The sequence below is a fragment of the Piliocolobus tephrosceles genome, chromosome 16, assembly GCF_002776525.5.
Source record: "Piliocolobus tephrosceles isolate RC106 chromosome 16, ASM277652v3, whole genome shotgun sequence".
NCBI lineage: Eukaryota > Metazoa > Chordata > Mammalia > Primates > Cercopithecidae > Piliocolobus > Piliocolobus tephrosceles.
Genome location: NC_045449.1, coordinates 57,145,722 through 57,163,980, shown reverse-complemented (window position 1 = coordinate 57,163,980; position 18,259 = coordinate 57,145,722). Strand labels below are relative to the sequence as shown.

The window sequence follows — 18,259 nt, the reverse complement described above, 5'->3', positions numbered from 1 at the left end:
CTCTGAGGCTCAAGGAAGATTTTCCCCCCCTTCCTAGTTTCTAGTGGCTTCTAGAAATTCACGGTGTTTTTTGGCTTATATAGCTGTATCACTCCAACTTCTGCCTCCGAATTCACATGGCCCCTTCCTTGCGTACTTCTGTGTGACTTCTCTTCTTTTTAAAAAATGCCGTCATTGGATTTAGGGCTCACCCTAATTTAGTGTGATCTCATTTTATTTTTATTATTATTTTTTATTTTTTTATTATTATACTTTAAGTTCTAGGGTACATGTGCATAACGTGCAGGTTTGTTACATATGTATACTTGTGCCATGTTGGTGTGCTGCACCCATCAACTCGTCAGCACCCATCAATTCATCATTTATATCAGGTATAACTCCCAATGCAATCCCTCTCCCCTCTCCCCCCATGATAGGCCCCAATGTGTGATGTTCCCCTTCCTGAGTCCAAGTGATGCCATTGTTCAGTTCCCACCTATAAGTGAGAACATGCGGTGTTTGGTTTTCTGTTCTTGTGATAGTTTGCTAAGAATGATGGTTTCCAGCTGCATCCATGTCCCTACAAAAGATGCAAACTCATCCTTTGTTATGGCTGCATAATATTCCATGGTGTATATGTGCCACATTTTCATAATCCAGTCTGTCACTGATGGACATTTGGGTTGATTCCAAGTCTTTGCTATTGTGAATAGTGCCGCAATAAACATACGTGTGCATGTGTCTTTATAGCAGCATGATTTATAATCATTTGGGTATATACCCAGTAGTGGGATAGCTGGGTCATATGGTACATCTAGATCTAGATCCTTGAGGAATTGCCATACTGCTTTCCATAATGGTTGAACTAGTTTACCATCCCACCAACAGTGTAAAAGTGTTCCTATTTCTCCACATCCTCTCCAGCACCTGTTGTTTCCTGACTTTTGAATGATTGCCATTCTAACTGGTGTGAGATGGTATCTCATTGAGGTTTTGATTTGCATTTCTCTGATGGCCAGTGATGATGAGCATTTTTTCATGTGTCTGTTGGCTGTATGAATGTCTTCTTTTGAGAAATGTCTGTTCATATCCTTTGCCCACTTTTTGATGGGGTTGTTTGTTTTTTTCTTGTAAATTTGTTTGAGTTCTTTGTAGGTTCTGGATATTAGCCCTTTGTCAGATGAGTAGATTGCAAAAATTTTCTCCCATTCTGTAGGTTGCCTGTTCACTCTGATGGTAGTTTCTTTTGCTGTGCCAAAGCTCTTTAGTTTAATGAGATCCCATTTGTCAATTTTGGCTTTTGCTGCCGTTGCTTTTGGTGTTTTAGACATGAAGTCCTTGCCCATGCCTATGTCCTGAATGGTACCACCTAGGTTTTCTTCTAGGGTTTTTATGGTATTAGGTCTAACATTTAAGTCTCTAATCCATCTTGAATTAATTTTTGTATAAGGAGTAAGGAAAGGATCCAGTTTCAGCTTTCTACTTATGGCTAGCCAATTTTCCCAGCACCATTTATTAAATAGGGAGTCCTTTCCCCATTTCTTGTTTCTCTCAGGTTTGTCAAAGATCAGATGGCTGTAGATGTGTGGTATTATTTCTGAGGACTCTGTTCTGTTCCATTGGTCTGTATCTCTGTTTTGGTACCAGTACTGTGCTGTTTTGGTTACTGTAGCCTTGTAGTATAGTTTGAAGTCAGGTAGGGTGATGCCTCCAGCTTTGTTCTTTTGACTTAGGATTGTCTTGGCAATGTGGGCTCTTTTTTGGTTCCATATGAACTTTAAAACCGTTTTTTTCCAATTCTGTGAAGAAACTCATTGGTAGCTTGATGGGGATGGCATTGAATCTATAAATAACTTTGGGCAGTATGGCCATTTTCACGATATTGATTCTTCCTATCCATGAGCATGGTATGTTCTTCCATTTGTTAGTGTCCTCTTTGATTTCACTGAGCAGTGGTTTGTAGTTCTCCTTGAAGAGGTTCTTTACATCCCTTGTAAGTTGGATTCCTAGGTATTTTATTCCCTTTGAAGCAATTGTGAATGGAAGTTCATTCATGATTTGGCTCTCTGTTTGTCTGTTCCTGGTGTATAAGAATGCTTGTGATTTTTGCACATTAATTTTGTATCCTGAGACTTTGCTGAAGTTGCTTATCAGCTTAAGGAGATTTTGGGCTGAGACAATGGGGTTTTCTAAATATACAATCATGTCATCTGCAAACAGGGACAATTTGACTTCTTCTTTTCCTAACTGGATACCCTTGATTTCTTTCTCTTGCCTGATTGCCCTGCCAGAACTTCCAACACTATGTTGAATAGGAGTGGTGAGAGAGGGCATCCCTGTCTTGTGCCAGTTTTCAAAGGGAATTTTTCCAGTTTTTGCCCATTCAGTATGATATTGGCTGTGGGTTTGTCATAAATAGCTCTTATTATTTTGAGGTACGTTCCATCAATACTGAATTTATTGAGCGTTTTTAGCATGAAGGGCTGTTGAATTTTGTCAAAAGCCTTTTCTGCATCTATTGAGATAATCATGTGGTTCTTGTCTTTGGTTCTGTTTATATGCTGGATTACGTTTATTGATTTGCATATGTTGAACCAGCCTTGCATCCCAGGGATGAAGCCCACTTGATCATGGTGGATAAGCTTTTTGATGTGCTGCTGAATCCAGTTTGCCAGTATTTTATTGAGGATTTTTGCATCGATGTTCATCAGGGATATTGGTCTAAAATTTTCTTTTTTTGTTGTGTCTCTGCCAGGCTTTGGTATCAGGATGATGTTGGCCTCATAAAATGAGTTAGGGAGGATTCCCTCTTTTTCTATTGATTGGAATTGTTTCAGAAGGAATGGTACCAGCTCCTCTTTGTATCTCTGGTAGAATTCAGCTGTGAATCCATCTGGTCCTGGACTTTTTTTGGTTGGTAGGCTGTTAATTATTGCCTCAATTTCAGAGCCTGCTATTGGTCTATTCAGGGATTCAACTTCTTCCTGGTTTAGTCTTGGGAGAGTGTAAGTGTCCAGGAAATTATCCATTTCTTCTAGATTTTCTAGTTGATTTGCGTAGAGGTGTTTATAGTATTCTCTGATGGTAGTTTGTATTTCTGTGGGGTCGGTGGTTATATCCCCTTTATCATTTTTAATTGTGTCTATTTGATTCTTCTCTCTTTTCTTCTTTATTAGTCTTGCTAGCGGTCTGTCAATTTCGTTGATCTTTTCAAAAAACCAACTCCTGGATTCATTGATTTTTTGGAGGGTTTTTTGTGTCTCTATATCCTTCAGTTCTGCTCTGATCTTAGTTATTTCTTGCCTTCTGCTAGCTTTTGAATGTGTTTGCTCTTGCTTCTCCAGTTCTTTTAATTGTGATGTTAGAGTGTCAATTTTAGATCTTTCCAGCTTTCTCTTGTGGGCATTTAGTGCTATAAATTTCCCTCTACACACTGCTTTAAATGTGTCCCAGAGATTCTGGTATGTTGTATCTTTGTTCTCATTGGTTTCAAAGAACATCTTTATTTCTGCCTTCATTTCGTTATGTACCCAGTAGTCATTCAGGAGCAGGTTGTTCAGTTTCCATGTAGTTGAGCGGTTTTGATTGAGTTTCTTAGTCCTGAGTTCTAGTTTGATTGCACTGTGGACTGAGAGACAGTTTTTTATAATTTCTGTTCTTTTACATTTGCTAAGGAGTGCTTTACTTCCAATTATGTGGTCAATTTTGGAATAAGTGCGATGTGGTGCTGAGAAGAATGTATATTCTGTTGATTTGGGGTGGAGAGTTCTATAGATGTCTATTAGGCCCGCTTGGTGCAGAGATGAGTTCAATTCCTGGATATCCTTGTTAACTTTCTGTCTCGTTGATCTGTCTAATGTTGACAGTGAAGTGTTGAAGTCTCCCATTATTATTGTATGGAAGTCTAAGTCTCTTTGTAAGTCTCTAAGGACTTGCTTTATGAATTTGGGTGCTCCTGTATTGGGTGCATATATATTTAGGATAGTTAGCTCTTCCTGTTGAATTGATCCCTTTACCATTATGTAATGGCCTTCTTTGTCTCTTTTGATCTTTGATGGTTTAAAGCCTGTTTTATCAGAGACTAGGATTGCAACCCCTGCTTTTTTTGTTCTCCATTTGCTTGGTAGATCTTCCTCCATCCCTTTATTTTGAGCCTATGTATGTCTCTGCATGACATTTAAGGTTAATATTGTTATGTGTGAACTTGATCCTGCCATTATGATATTAACTGGTTATTTTGCTCGTTAGTTGATGCAGTTTCTTCCTAGCCTCGATGGTCTTTACATTTTGGCATGTTTTTGCAATGGCTGGTACCGGTTGTTCCTTTCCATGTTTAGGGCTTCCTTCAGGGTCTCTTGTAAGGCAGGCCTGGTGGTGACAAAATCTCTAAGCATTTGCTTATCTGTAAAGGATTTTATTTCTCCTTCACTGATGAAACTTAGTTTGGCTGGATATGAAATTCTGGGTTTAAAATTCTTTTCTTTAAGAATGTTGAATATTGGCCCCCACTCTCTTCTGACTTGTAGAGTTTCTGCCGAGAGGTCTGCTGTTAGACTGATGGGTTCCCTTTGTGGGTAACCCGACCTTTCTCTCTGGCTGTCCTTAAGATTTTTTCCTTCATTTCAGCTTTGGTGAATCTGGCAATTATGTGTCTTGGAGTTGCTCTTCTCGAGGAGTATCTTTGTGGTGTTCTCTGTATTTCCTGAATTTGAATGTTGGCCTGCCCTACTAGGTTGGGGAAGTTCTCCTGGATGATATCCTGAAGAGTGTTTTCCAACTTGGTTCCATTTTCCCCCTCACTTTCAGGCACCCCAATCAGACGTAGATTTGGTCTTTTTACATAATCCCATACTTCTTGCAGGCTTTGTTCATTTCTTTTTCTTCTTTTTTCTTTTGGTTTCTCTTCTCGCTTCATTTCATTCATTTGATCCTCAATCGCTGATACTCTTTCTTCCAGTTGATTGAGTCGGTTACTGAAGCTTGTGGATTTGTCACGTATTTCTCGTGTCATGGTTTTCATCTCTGTCATTTCATTTATGACCTTCTCTGCGTTAATTATTCTAGCTATCAATTCTTCCACTCTTTTTTCAAGATTTTTAGTTTCTTTGCGCTGGGTACGTAATTCCTCCTTTAGCTCTGAGAAGTTTGATGGACTGAAGCCTTCTTCTCTCATCTCGTCAAAGTCATTCTCTGACCAGCTTTGATCTGTTGCTGGCGATGAGCTGTGCTCCTCTGCAGGGGGAGATGCACTCTTATTTTTTGAATTTCCAGCTTTTCTGCCCTGCTTCTTCCCCATCTTTGTGGTTTTATCTGCTTCTGGTCTTTGATGATGGTGACGTACTGATGGGGTTTTGGTATAGGTGTTCTTCCTGTTTGATAGTTTTCCTTCTAATAGTCAGGACTCTCAGCTGTAGGTCTGTTGGAGATTGCTTGAGGTCCACTCCAGACCCTGTTTGCCTGGGTATCAGTAGCAGAGGTTGCAGAAGATACAATATTGCTGAACAGCGAGTGTACCTGTGTTTCTTACTTTGGAAGCTTCCTCTCAGGGGTGTACTCCCCCCTGCAAGGTGTGGGGTGTCAGACTGCCCCTAGTGGGGGATGTCTCCCAGTTAGGCTACTCAGGGGTCAGGGACCCACTTGAGCAGGCAGTCTGTCCGTTCTCAGATCTCAACCTCCGTGTTGGGAGATCCCCTGCTCTCTTCAAAGCTGTCAGACAGAGTCGTTCGGGTCTGCACAGGCCTCTGCTGCTTCCCCTGTTGTTTTTTTTTAGCTGTGCCCTGTCCCCAGAGGTGGAGTCTACAGAGACAGGCAGGTTTCCTTGAGCTGCTGTGAGCTCCACCCAGTTCGAGCTTCCCAGTGGCTTTGTTTACCTACTTAAGCCTCAGCAATGGCGGGCGCCCCTCCCCCAGCCTCGCTGCTGCCTTGTGGTTAGATCGCAGACTGCTGTGCTAGCAATGAGGGAGGCTCCGTGGCCGTGGGACCCTCCCGGCCAGGTGTGGGTGTAGTCTCCTGGTGTGCCCATTTCCTTAAAGCGCAGTATTGGGATGGGAATTATCCGATTTTCCAGGTGTTGTGTGTCTCAGTTCGCCTGGCTAGGAAAAGGGATTCCCTTCCCCCTTGCGCTTCCCAGGTGAGGCAATGCCTCGCCCTGCTTCAGCTCTCGCTGGTTGGGCTGCAGCAGCTGACCAGCACCGATTGTCTGGCACTCCCCAGTGAGATGATCCCAGTACCTCCGTTGAAAATGCAGAAATCACCGGTCTTCTGTGCCGCTCGCGCCGGGAGTTGGAGACTGGAGCTGTTCCTATTCGGCCATCTTGCTCCGCCCTCCTCATTTTAATTTAATTACACCTGCAAGGTCTTATTTCCAAAAAGGTCACGTTCTTAGATTCTGGGTGGACATGAATTTTTGGGGTACATTATTCAATTACACTGGGTTTAACATATACATTTTAGAACCTCTGGATTCTGTTATGTTCCTCTCAAGTATGCTGATTTTTGTTCACATTAACTTAGTTGGGCTCAAATCCTCCTCAGTTATAATAAGCAGCTGAAATACCTAAGTTCTTTCAGCTTCTGGGTGTTTCTTTATTTGCAGAGCTTATTAGGATTTCTTCTATACATATATGGTTCAGTAGTCAGCCAAGGATCTGGGGCAGGGCTTACACACACATTTTGGGATCCAACGCCTCTGCAGCTCCCTTTCTTTTAGAATTTCCTTGCTAACTTTCCAGTGTTCTGCCAGCTTTGGGATTCTGTCCTTTGATACTTCAAGTTAGTAAAGCTGTGGCTTTCTGCCACCTGAAGCCACCACAGATTGGAAAGAGTCCTTAAGCAAAATGCCACAAACTTGAAAATATACTGGTTTTGGTCCCTATATTCCAAATGTAAACTCACTTCCCACTTCCATCTGCCTTTTGCCACTCTCCAGTGCCTTCAAATAGTTATTTTTTGTATTTTGTTCATATTTCATAATTGTTATCCATGGAAGGCTTAGTCTAACCAGCAATTCTTCCATTAACAAAAGCTGGAATTCAGACATGCTGTTTTTATTATGGCTTTAAAATGCTTTAGTAAAGTGTGTATTCATTTGTCAGGCCATAGGTGCCAGATGATGATTTTACCTCACTAACTCTGATAGGAATATTTTTAGCTTAAAAATTCTCAGCAACTAGTTCTTACAGTACAGTCAGTACAGCTACCTATTTATAGGTAGGTGTTAGCCAAGGTAAAAAGACCTACTGAAGTTCCAGAAGCAATCAGCAGAACAACCTGTCCCTATAGATCAGTATTACATAAAATTGACCTAGCAATCTTTCTAACCCTATCAGATTTCTGCTAATAAATACAATCAGACAAAGAAGTAACAGACGTATTTAAACAAGTCTTTTTTTAGTGAAAAGAAAAGAGAGAAAACAAGAACAAAACAGACTAAGCTAGGAGATAGATATTTTCATCATATCTTAGTAATTAATTACTACAGAGGATGGTGGGAAGGACTCTTAACAAAGCAACTCTTTTAAAAAGAGGAGGGAAAAGATCAACCTTCACTATTAGCAGATGTCCTCAAAAAAAAAAAAATTAAGAATATATGATATTTACTTGGCAGCCTACAGTCTATTCTATATAGAGATTAGATCAATACCTAACCTAAACTAAAAAAAATTAGGTTTTAGTTTTTTACCCAACAATTAAAAAACGTATCAATTTTTTTTTATTTTAACTATTTAGACTGAAAAGTACATTTCATCCTGAGATTTGGCAAATCTTTGAAATCTGAGAGTGTAACAGAGAATCATGGAGAGGGTAAGAGAGAAATGACTAAGGTAGATCTGGATTCTAGTTCAAAGTTTATTATTCTATTACCCTGGGCAAGTGGAATTAACTGCTTTTGGAGGCAGTTTCATTAAATGTGAAACAAAGGACTTGGATGAAATCTTTTAAGATTCTTTCTTAGTGCTAAAAAAAGATTTACGTGAATCAGATTTTGAACATATGAGAACTGAGTGATACTGACTACAACCTAACAATGACTCAAATGTTATTTCCCTTGCTCCCTCACAGAAGCCCTTTGCCACTTCATTTCTCCCCACTTCCCCATAATCCTCTGTAAAAAACAGGATCAATGAAGTCAGGCATGTGTCTGAAAAGAACTCTCTAGAGCTGATGATTCTCAATCTAAGACCTTTCTAGAACTTAATCTAAAACTTTTATCTCACTCATAAGACACAGGGGAAAAAAAGCTAAAAATGGCGGGGGTGAGGGGACTCCTTGGGAACAATCAGTTTATTTTTGAAAACACTACATTCCTTGTTGAGGTGTCCTTTCTGTATAGTGCTCACCAATGAGGACTGCTCATTGTCTAAGACTTTCAGTCCTCTGAAAACATTGTGTGATATGACATGTGCTATATAAAAGCATGGGGTTTCATGAGTTCAGTATTTCCTAGTGAGGTTTAGGGTTTTTTAACTTTACTAGATCAGCTACACTCTCTATATATCTTAATTTACCTCTCCTTTGGGTCACGATCTTCTGTTTCTAATTTATAGCCACTAGGATCATTTAACCACAAGTATTATATCATGGTAGGTTATATGCTCAGACATACCAACTGTGTGACTTTTTGCAAATTACTTAACTCTTCTCTCCATGTTGATTTCTTACTCTGTAAGAGGGGATACATATACCTCATGGGGCTGTCATAATAATGCAGTTATTAGCAGGAAACCTGGTACATAGTAAACATTCAATAAATGCTAGTGATGATCATACTTTCATCCTGTCTTCCCATTCTTGATGTCAAATTCTGTTCAAGTCTTTTCACTTTACACATTTCTCAATCACTTTCAGGAGTCTTGGCAGCATCATGGACTTCCCATCACCTTCACATTTCAGTGCCATCTGTTTCCTACTCCTGATGTTTGTCCTTCCATAGGCAGAGAGGCTAATTAAAACACAAATCTACTCTCTTAAATTTTTAAGTGAATAGTACAGCACGGTTAACTATAAGCACAATGTTGTACAGCAGACCTCTAGAACTTTTTCAACTTTCATGATTGATACTTTATACCCACTGAACAGGAACTCCCCATTTCCTCCTTCTGCCAGCTCCTGGCAACCACTATTCTACTTTCTATTCTGATGGCTACTTTAGATGCCTCATATAAGAGGAATCATGTCATATTTGTCCTTTTGTGACTGGCTTATTTCATTTAGCAGAATGTTCTCAAGTTTCATTCATCTTGTAGCACATTAGGGGATCTCTTTTCCATTTATATATAGACCACATTTTCTTGATCCATTCATCCTTTAACATTTAGGTAGTTTCTGTCTCTTGGCGATTGTGAATAATGCTGCAATAAACAGAGGAGTGAAAATATCTCTTTGAGACCCTGATTTCAGTTCTTTTGAATAAATACCAGAAGTGGGATTGCTGGATCATATGGCAGTTCTACTTTAAATATCTGATGAACCTCCATACTGTTTTCCATAGCAACTGCACCATTTTACATTCCCACCAACGGTGTATGGGGTTTTGATTTATCTACATCCTCACCAACACTTGTTATTGTCTTTTTTTTTTTTTTAAATAATGGCCATGTTAACAGGTGTGAGGTACTATCTCATTATGGTTTTGATTTGCATTTCCCTGACAATTAGTGATATTGAGCATTTTTTCATATACCTATTGGCTATTTGTATGTCTTCTTTGAAGAAATGTCTATGTAAGTCCTTTGTCCATTTTTTTTTTTTTGAGACAGAGTCTTGCTCTGTCGTCCAGACTGGAGTACAGTGGCGCGATCTTGGCTCACTGCAAGCTCCGCCTCCAGGGTTCACGCCATTCTCCTGCCTCAGCCTCCCCAGTAGCTGGGACTACAGGCACCTGCCACCACGCCTGGCTAATTTTTTGTATTTTTAGTAGAGATGGGGTTTCACCGAGTTAGCCAGGATGGTCTCAATCTCCTCCTAACCTTGTGAACCACCCGCCTCGGCCTCCCAAAGTGCTGGGATTACAGGCGTGAGCCACTGCGCCCGGCCCCTCTGTCCATTTTTAAACATTGTTTTGTTGCTATTGAGTTGTAGGAGTTTCTTATATATTCCAGATATTAACTCCTATCAGATATATGGTTTGAAAATATTTTCCCCTATTCCACAGGTTGCCTTGTCACTCTATTACTTCTCCTTGTCTTTCTCCTTTTTTTCTTTTTTAAGACAGGTCCTCATTCTGTCATCCACGCTGGAGTGTGGTGACATGATCATAGCTTACTGAAGCTGTAGCCTTGGACTGAAGTGATCATCCTGAGTAGCTGGGACTACAGGCGTGTACCACCGTGCATGGCTAATTTTTAAAGTTTCTGTAAAGACAGGTCTCACTATGTTGCCCAGGCTGGTCTCGAATTCCTGGCCTCAAGTGATCCTCCTGCCTCAGCCTCCCAAAATGTTGGGAATACAGGCATGATCCACTGTACCCAGCCTGTTACCTCTTTTTAAGTACTAAAAATACTGATACCAAATACTGATGACTCATCTAGCATAGAAATAATTTTAGTCTTTGTTTTTACTGAACTAATAAAATTCATTAAGCATTGTGTTGGCATGTTCTTATACATTATCTTACTATCTCTGTTCCTTTAGTTCTTTTCCATTACATGTTCTATTTCATTGTCCATCTGGCAGTGTCTAGTCTTTAAATTTTTTTTTTTTTTTAGCTTTTCTTAAGTATTAACAGAGTTAATTTTAAAGGTAACAAATTGTACTTGTTTTCTTCAAAATTGCTTTTAAATGTTGGTAATTTCTATTCCTGCATACTAACTTTAACAAGGATGCTGGCAATGATGACTATAAGACAGAGAAATGACATGATTCTGAGCTACATTTTAGAAAGATTACTTTGGCAGCCAGGCATTAGACTGATTAGACAACAGAAAGACCAGAGAAGGAGAAAAGATAACTGTTGAGTCCTTGGCTTAATACCGGGGTGATGAAATAATCTGTACAACAAACCCCTGTGACACATGTTTACTTATGTAACAAACCTTCACATGCACCCTGGAAACTAAAATAAAAGTTAAAAAAAACAACAACAACAACAACAACAAAGAAGACAGAAAGATCAGAGGAGGGAGGCAAGTTAATTAGCAATATTGAGAATGGAGAATATAGAAAGAATGTGAGAAACTCTGTGAGAGCTGGACCCTCAGGGTCTGGTCCTGACTGGATATAGGAGATAATGTAGATGGTGATTCAATGCTGATTCCAAGATGCAAAGCTCAAATGAGAGGAAAACTGAGGTACTATTAAGGAAGAGAGGAGTTGAAGCTGGTTTGGGTGAATGAATCATCAGGTATCCTCTCTGACCACAGCTCCTGCCGAAATATTCAACAGTCTTTGCCAGCTCCAGTACCGCAGAGTACAGAGTATCTACCATAAGCCAATGTACTGCTATTATTGTATTACTGATTGCTTTTTATATTATGTTGTCTACGACATCGTTTCCTTATTACCACTACTTAAAGAGTTGTGAGGGTTAAATAAGAATATGTTTAAAGCTCTAAGCACTGTGCCCACAAAGAGTAAGAACTCCAGTAAATGCATGCTATCACTTTTGTACCTTTTGAAGAGTGTCTCACTGTTAACATTTGTCTTAGTGTTTTACAAAGTCCACTGCCTTCTATTAATGGGGGGATAAAAAAGGGGGAAGGTTTATTTTACTGTGAAAAAATCTTACTTTGAATCTTTGAATAACTTGCATATTAAATTTCAGCTTTCTGACATTGGTCTTATGGGAAAACATTTGTTGAGAAAAATCTGGAGTCATTGCTGAGTGGAATTTTCAGAAAGAGAACAAAGATCTTTGGAGAACATTTAAAAAAAAAAAAAAAGGGAAAACCCAATTCTCCTAGAGGTTGCTGCTTTTTTATACACTTCCTCACATTTAATACCTCAAAATGTAGAGAAAACATAAAACAGTAAAGCTTTTAAAATACAAAATACTTGACAAAATATTTATAACTATGTCAATACAGTTGTCTTAAGTTTTGTGCTCTTAGAGTGCTAGCTTTTAAGGTGATATACAATATTTATTTTTGGGAATATCAAAACTGGCTATTTTAATTCATTGAAATTTAAGATAAAACATTTTAAAGTGAACTCTCATTGATGAAATAGTCTTTCATTGTGGCCCTACAAATGAAATCATCTGGTTCTGTAATTTTATGAGTATCTGGGGAAGTTATTTCACAACAAACCTTTTATACACTACAAGATTAAAAAACTTAGATCATTCTACTGAATTACAATTTTTTTTTTTTTGCAAAGTGTTATCTAGGTAAATTTATTGGCATTGTGGTTACTTTAACAGACCTAGTCACTTTTGAGGAAAATAATAAGATTAATTGGGAAGCTTATTCTTTAAATTTAGATCAAAACATCAAAATGGCTTAAGAGTAATTTTCTTTACTGCACTCGAGGCACTTTAAAATATTTCCAGTGAGATATCTTGCAGAGTTAGATGTCAAGATGAGAGTTTTGTTCATGTTACTCCACAGTCTTTCTTTAAAGTAAGTATATGAATATTAGAAGATTATGTGGTTTATAAACTCTTCTCTTTCTCAAAGATTATTTTTCTCTTGCAGGTCTTGTGGAAGAACTTGTCATGTATCAGCTACTGTTAAGGTTTTCAAACTTTACCAAATAAGGCTGGTTTATTAGACTTGTGCACATATCTAGAGTGACTTTATTTAATCAATTATTTTTAATTATTTTCTTATAGAGTGACTTCAATAAGTAGAGGTTTGCTTTAAAAAAAAATCACAACCAGACTACTCCAAAAAGCACAGACTAGTATCTAGCAGACCAAGGACATTTTCCAACTTTTAGGTACCCTGCAGAAGAGCTGGTTGGGGGTGAGGGGAACAACCTCATACAACCAAAACTTACAATTTACCCATATAATATTTAGTATAGGAAGTTACGTGCATGCAACCTTATCCTTGGGTTTTGAATCTACTTAAGAAGAAAATTAAACCTTACTTGTAGGGATGAAATAATGAACAATGAGGCAGAAAAGACTGATGGAAATATTCCCTTGCAAATGTGAGAGCCAGCCAGGCAACGATCAAGATGACTAAGCAACCTCAGGGATGTGTGACTCAGTAGGCTAATGTAAGAGCATTTAGCTTCATGACATGCATCTTAGTCATCTTCATAAAGGATTCATTGTTTCAGAACAGTACGGGACTCATAAATGGTGTGAAGCACGGATTTGATAAAAATTAAATTTATTGCTTTGATAAAACCAAGTTAACTGTGGCAGGGCCAATTTCACATAAATTCTGCCAATGAATCAGACTATCATTTCTACATGTGCCCTCCAACCTAGTGTCTATTAAAGTAGCTAATAACTAAACACAAAGCCTCTGAATGGCCTTTTATGTAATGAGATTTAGTAAAAGTTCTAAGGAACCAGCATATATTGAGAAAGGAAGTTTTAATTAGCAATATATAATTTTTTCAAGTAGAACAGTGTGGTTATAATTTAATACCAGGCAGGTTAAGGTCCCAATATTAATAATTTGTTGTTAATTTAACCCAAGTAGCTACCATTCGAAGTCACTAGGCTAGAATTTGCTTTCTATATTTAAACTCCTCCTAGTTCCCTTTATATAACCCATCATAAGATTTATTACATTTATCCATAAAAATAAACTATTTCTTCCTTCCTTGTAATAGGCAGCAAACCTAGTTTCTATCTTTCTCTGCGGAATGAGAGCTTTCATTAAGATGATCAGAAAGAGTGGACATTTTCAGGTGGATAATTTTTAGCATAACTCCACATTCATATAATGGTGATTAAATTTAAAAATATGAACCCCAAAATAATTTAAAAAAAATTTTTTTGAGACTCTGTTGCCCAGGCTGGAGTGTAGTGGCACGATCTTGGCTCACTGCAACCTCCAACTCCTGGGTTCAAGCAATTCTTAAGCTCTCAGCCTCCTGAGTAGCTGGGACTATGGGCCCACGCCACTATGCCTGGCTAATTTTTCTATTTTTTTTTTTTTTTAGTAGAGATGGGGTTTTACCATGTTGCCCAGGGTGGTCTCAAACTCCTGACCTCAGGTGATCCCTCCGCCTCAGCCTCCCAAAGTTCTGGGATTACAGGTGTGAGCCACCATGCCCAGCCTAACTTTAAAATTTTAAGTTAAAAACTTTATTAGTTAAATTAATTCAAATTAATATGTATCAAAGACATTAGGTTTTGGGACTAGAAACGGCGCTTGTAGTAGGTTAGCTAGCTATATACTCTGTACTAGTACACAATCTGCTATGATTTTTATCATTAGTATTCAAGCTCTTGAAGGGTTGACAGCTAGGAATCTATTAAGTTGCTGCAATGAAACTTTGGACAGTAGACTCATATGACCTCTCCCTTGTTGGGCCAGGTTTCTGGAAACATCAATTTTTGTAGAACAGTTGTTCAAAACAGCTGTCTTGAAGAGTGAAAAAAAAAAAAAAAGAGGACTTTTTACTAATGAAGCAATGTTGATGTTAATATCCCACTTGGAGATGTTATCCCAACAACTTCTGCTTTAGCTGTCAAAAGACTACCATTATCATCAAACAACCGCAGTTACTATTAAGGCAACTGGTAAATGAATTATGCCTGTACTCTTAAATCATGTTCATGAATAACATGGAACCAGCTCTCAAACTACGCATTTTTGCACTTTTGTAAACAGACCGTATGGACCTTGAGGCATAAAGCTTATCTTCAATTACAATGACATCTTCTCAACTAGTGTTTGATTTTTTTTTAATTATACTTTAAGTTCTAGGGTACATGTGCACAATGTGCAGGTTTGTTACATATGTATACATGTGCCATGTTGGTGTGCTGCACCCATTAACTGGTCATTTACATTAGGTATGTCTCCTAACGGTATCCCTCCCCCCACCCCCTCCCCACAATAGGACCCAGTGTGTGATGCTCCCCTTTCTGTGTCCAAGTGATCTCATTGTTCAATTCCCACCTATGAGTGAGAACATGTGGTGTTTGGTTTTCTGTTCTTGCGGTAGTTTGCTGAGAATGATGGTTTCCAGCTGCATCCATGTCCCTACAAAGGACACGAACTCATCCTTTTGTATGGCTGCACAGTATTCTATGGTGTATATGTGCCACATTTTCTTCATCCAGTCTGTCACTGATGGACATTTTCGTTGATTCTAAGTCTTTACTATTGTGAATGGTGCCACAATAAACATATGTGTGCATGTGTCTTTATAGCAGCGTGACTCATAATCCTTTGGGTATATACCCAGTAATGGGATGGCTGGGTCAAATGGTATTTCTAGTTCTAGATCCTTGAGGAATTGCCACACTGTTTTCCACAATGGTTGAACTAGTTTACAGTCCCACCAACAGTGTAAAAGTGTTCCTATTTCTCCACATCCTCTCCAGCACCTGTTGTTCCCTGACTTTTTAATGATTGCCATTCTAACTGGTGTGAGATGGTATCTCATCGTGGTTTTGATTTGCATTTCTCTGATGGCGAGTGATGATGAGCATTTTTTCATGTGTCTGTTGGCTGTACGAATGTCTTCTTTTGAGAAGTGTCTGTTCATACCCTTTGCCCACTTTTTGATGGGTTTTTTTTTTCTTGTAAATTTGATTGAGTTCTTTATAGGTGCTGGATAAACTAGTGGTTTTAAAAGTGTGATATGCAAAATCACCTGGAAGGTTTAAGACATGGCTTGCCAGCCCCACTCTCAGAATTTCTGATTCAGTAGGTGTGGAATGGGGCTAAAGAATCTGCATTTCTGAAAACTTCCTAGGTAATGTCACTACTGCTGGTCCCAGGACCGCACTGTGAGAGCCACTGAACTTGCCTACTGCAATAGTCTCAGTGAGAGGCAGTATTGAAGGAGGTGAAAAGTAGTTGGATTTGGGAGCTCTCTGGAGGTATAGAGCCAACAAAACTTGTTTTTAAACATTGTGATCCTAAAATAAAATAAAAGCGTCATCTGGAGATCCCTAGATTCTTGAGATATGTTCTTGGAGTTCGCAACATCAAAACTATATTTATAGCACTAAGAGGTTATTTGCCTTTTTCCACTCTCATTCTTTCACAAGTGTACAGTGGAATTTTCCACAGCTGACATAACTTTAACATGTAATGGGTCTATTATTTACAAAAAATGAATAAATGAATATTTCAATAATCCCTATTATTATTTTGAAACATTATTTTAAACAAAGTACTATTTAATGTATTATTTTTAATTTCTAATATGATAATATCAATTTATTCCATATAAATATAAGATCAATAATTTCTTTTTAAAATGAGACAAGGTCTCCTTCTATCACCCAGACTGGAGTGCAGTAGAGCAATAATGGCTCATGGCTCACTGCAGCTTTGGCCTCACAGGCTCAAGTGATCCTCCCACCTCTGCCTCCTGAGTAGTTAGGACTACAGGTGTATACCACCCTGCATGGCTATTTTTAAATTTTTTTGGTAGAGATAGGGTCTTTCTATGTTGCCTAGGCTGGTCTTGAACTTCTGGCTCAAGTAAGTCTCCCACCTTGGCCTTCTAAGGTGCTGGGATTACAGGGACAGCCATAGCCACCTGTGCAATTTTTTTAGGAATACAAAAGGATCCTGGGACCAAAAAGTTTGAGAAACACTGCTCTTAACAGAATAGTACAAGATTCTGTCTATACGAAGTTCCCAATCAATGCACGGCTTGCCACCTCAAATGTTCTTTAGACATATATCCAGAGGATATTATTTCAGACAGTCTCTATACTTGAAATCAGTCAGTCAATAAACTTAGTTATCTAATGGGTACACTACAGTGTATATAAGCACTAGCTACTATCTCTAGGATCATTTAAAACCAGAACTGTGATTAAAAAACTATTTCAGAATAAAATACCTAGGAATACAGCTAACCAGGTAGGTGAATTATATCTATAAAGGAGAACTACAAAACACTGCTCAAAGAAATCGGAGATGACACAAACAAATAAAAAAAAAAATTTCGGCCAGGCGTGGTGGCTCAAGCCTGTAATCCCAGCACTTTGGGAGGCTGAGACGGGTGGATCACGAGGTCAGGAGATCGAGACCATCCTGGTTAATACGGTGAAACCCCGTCTCTACTAAAAACTACAAAAAACGAGGTGGGCGCCTGTAGTCCCAGCTACTTGGGAGGCTGAGGCAGGAGAATGGTGTAAACCTAGGAGGCGGGGCTTTCAGTGAGCTGAGATCCGGCCACTGTACTCCAGCCTGGGCGGCAGAGCCAGACTCTGTCTCAAAAAAAAAAAAAAAAAAAAAAAATTTCATGCTCGTGAACAGGAAGAATCAATATTGTTAAAATGGTCATACTGCCAAAAGTAATTGGTAAGATTCAATGCTATTCTTATCAAACTACCAACGACACTTCACAAAACCAGAAAAAAACTATTTTAAAATTCATATGGAACCCATATGAAAGAGAGACCAAATAGCTAAGGCAATCCTAAGCAAAAAGAACAATGCTGGAAGCACCACACCACCTGATTTCAAACTATACTACAGGACTACAATAACCAAAACAGAATGGTACTGGTACAAACAGACACATAGACCAAGAAAACATAATAGAGAACCATAAAATAAGACTGCACACCTACAACTACCTGGTCTTCAACAAAACTGACAAAAACAAGCAATAGGGAAAGGACTCCCTATTTAATAAATAGTGCTGGGATAACTGGCTAGCTATATGCAAAGATTGAAACTGGATCCCTTCCTTACACCACATATAAAAATTAACTCAAGATGAATTAAAGACTTAAATGTAAAACCCCAAACTATAAAAACCCTGGAAGACAACCTAGGAAATACCATTCTGGACATAGAAATGGGCAAAGATTTCATGATGAAGCCACCGAAAGCAATTCCAATAAAAGCAAAAATTGACAAACAGGATCCAATAAAACTAAAGAGCTTCTGCACAGCAGAAGATACTATCAACAGAGTCAACAGACAACCTACAGAATGGGAGAAAATTTTGCAAACTATGTCTCTGACAAAAGTCTAATACCCAGCATCTACAAGGAACTTTAAATTTGTTTAAGAAATTTAATTAATTAAATTTAAATTAATTTGCTAAGAAAAAACAGACAACCCCATTTAAAAAAATGGACAAAAGACATGAGCAGTCACTTTTCAAAAGAAAACATACATGAAGGCAACCAGCTTATGATGAAGAGCTTAATGGCAGAACACACAGACACAGAGAG

The 18,259-nt window shown here is 38.6% G+C and overlaps 1 protein-coding gene across 3 annotated transcripts in view; it reads right to left on the bottom strand.

Annotated features, from left to right (window-relative positions):
* The window catches only part of TANC2 (tetratricopeptide repeat, ankyrin repeat and coiled-coil containing 2), a 469,283-nt gene that overhangs the window by 141,095 nt on the left and 309,929 nt on the right, over positions 1–18,259 (bottom strand). The gene's annotated exons all lie outside the window — the stretch shown is intronic.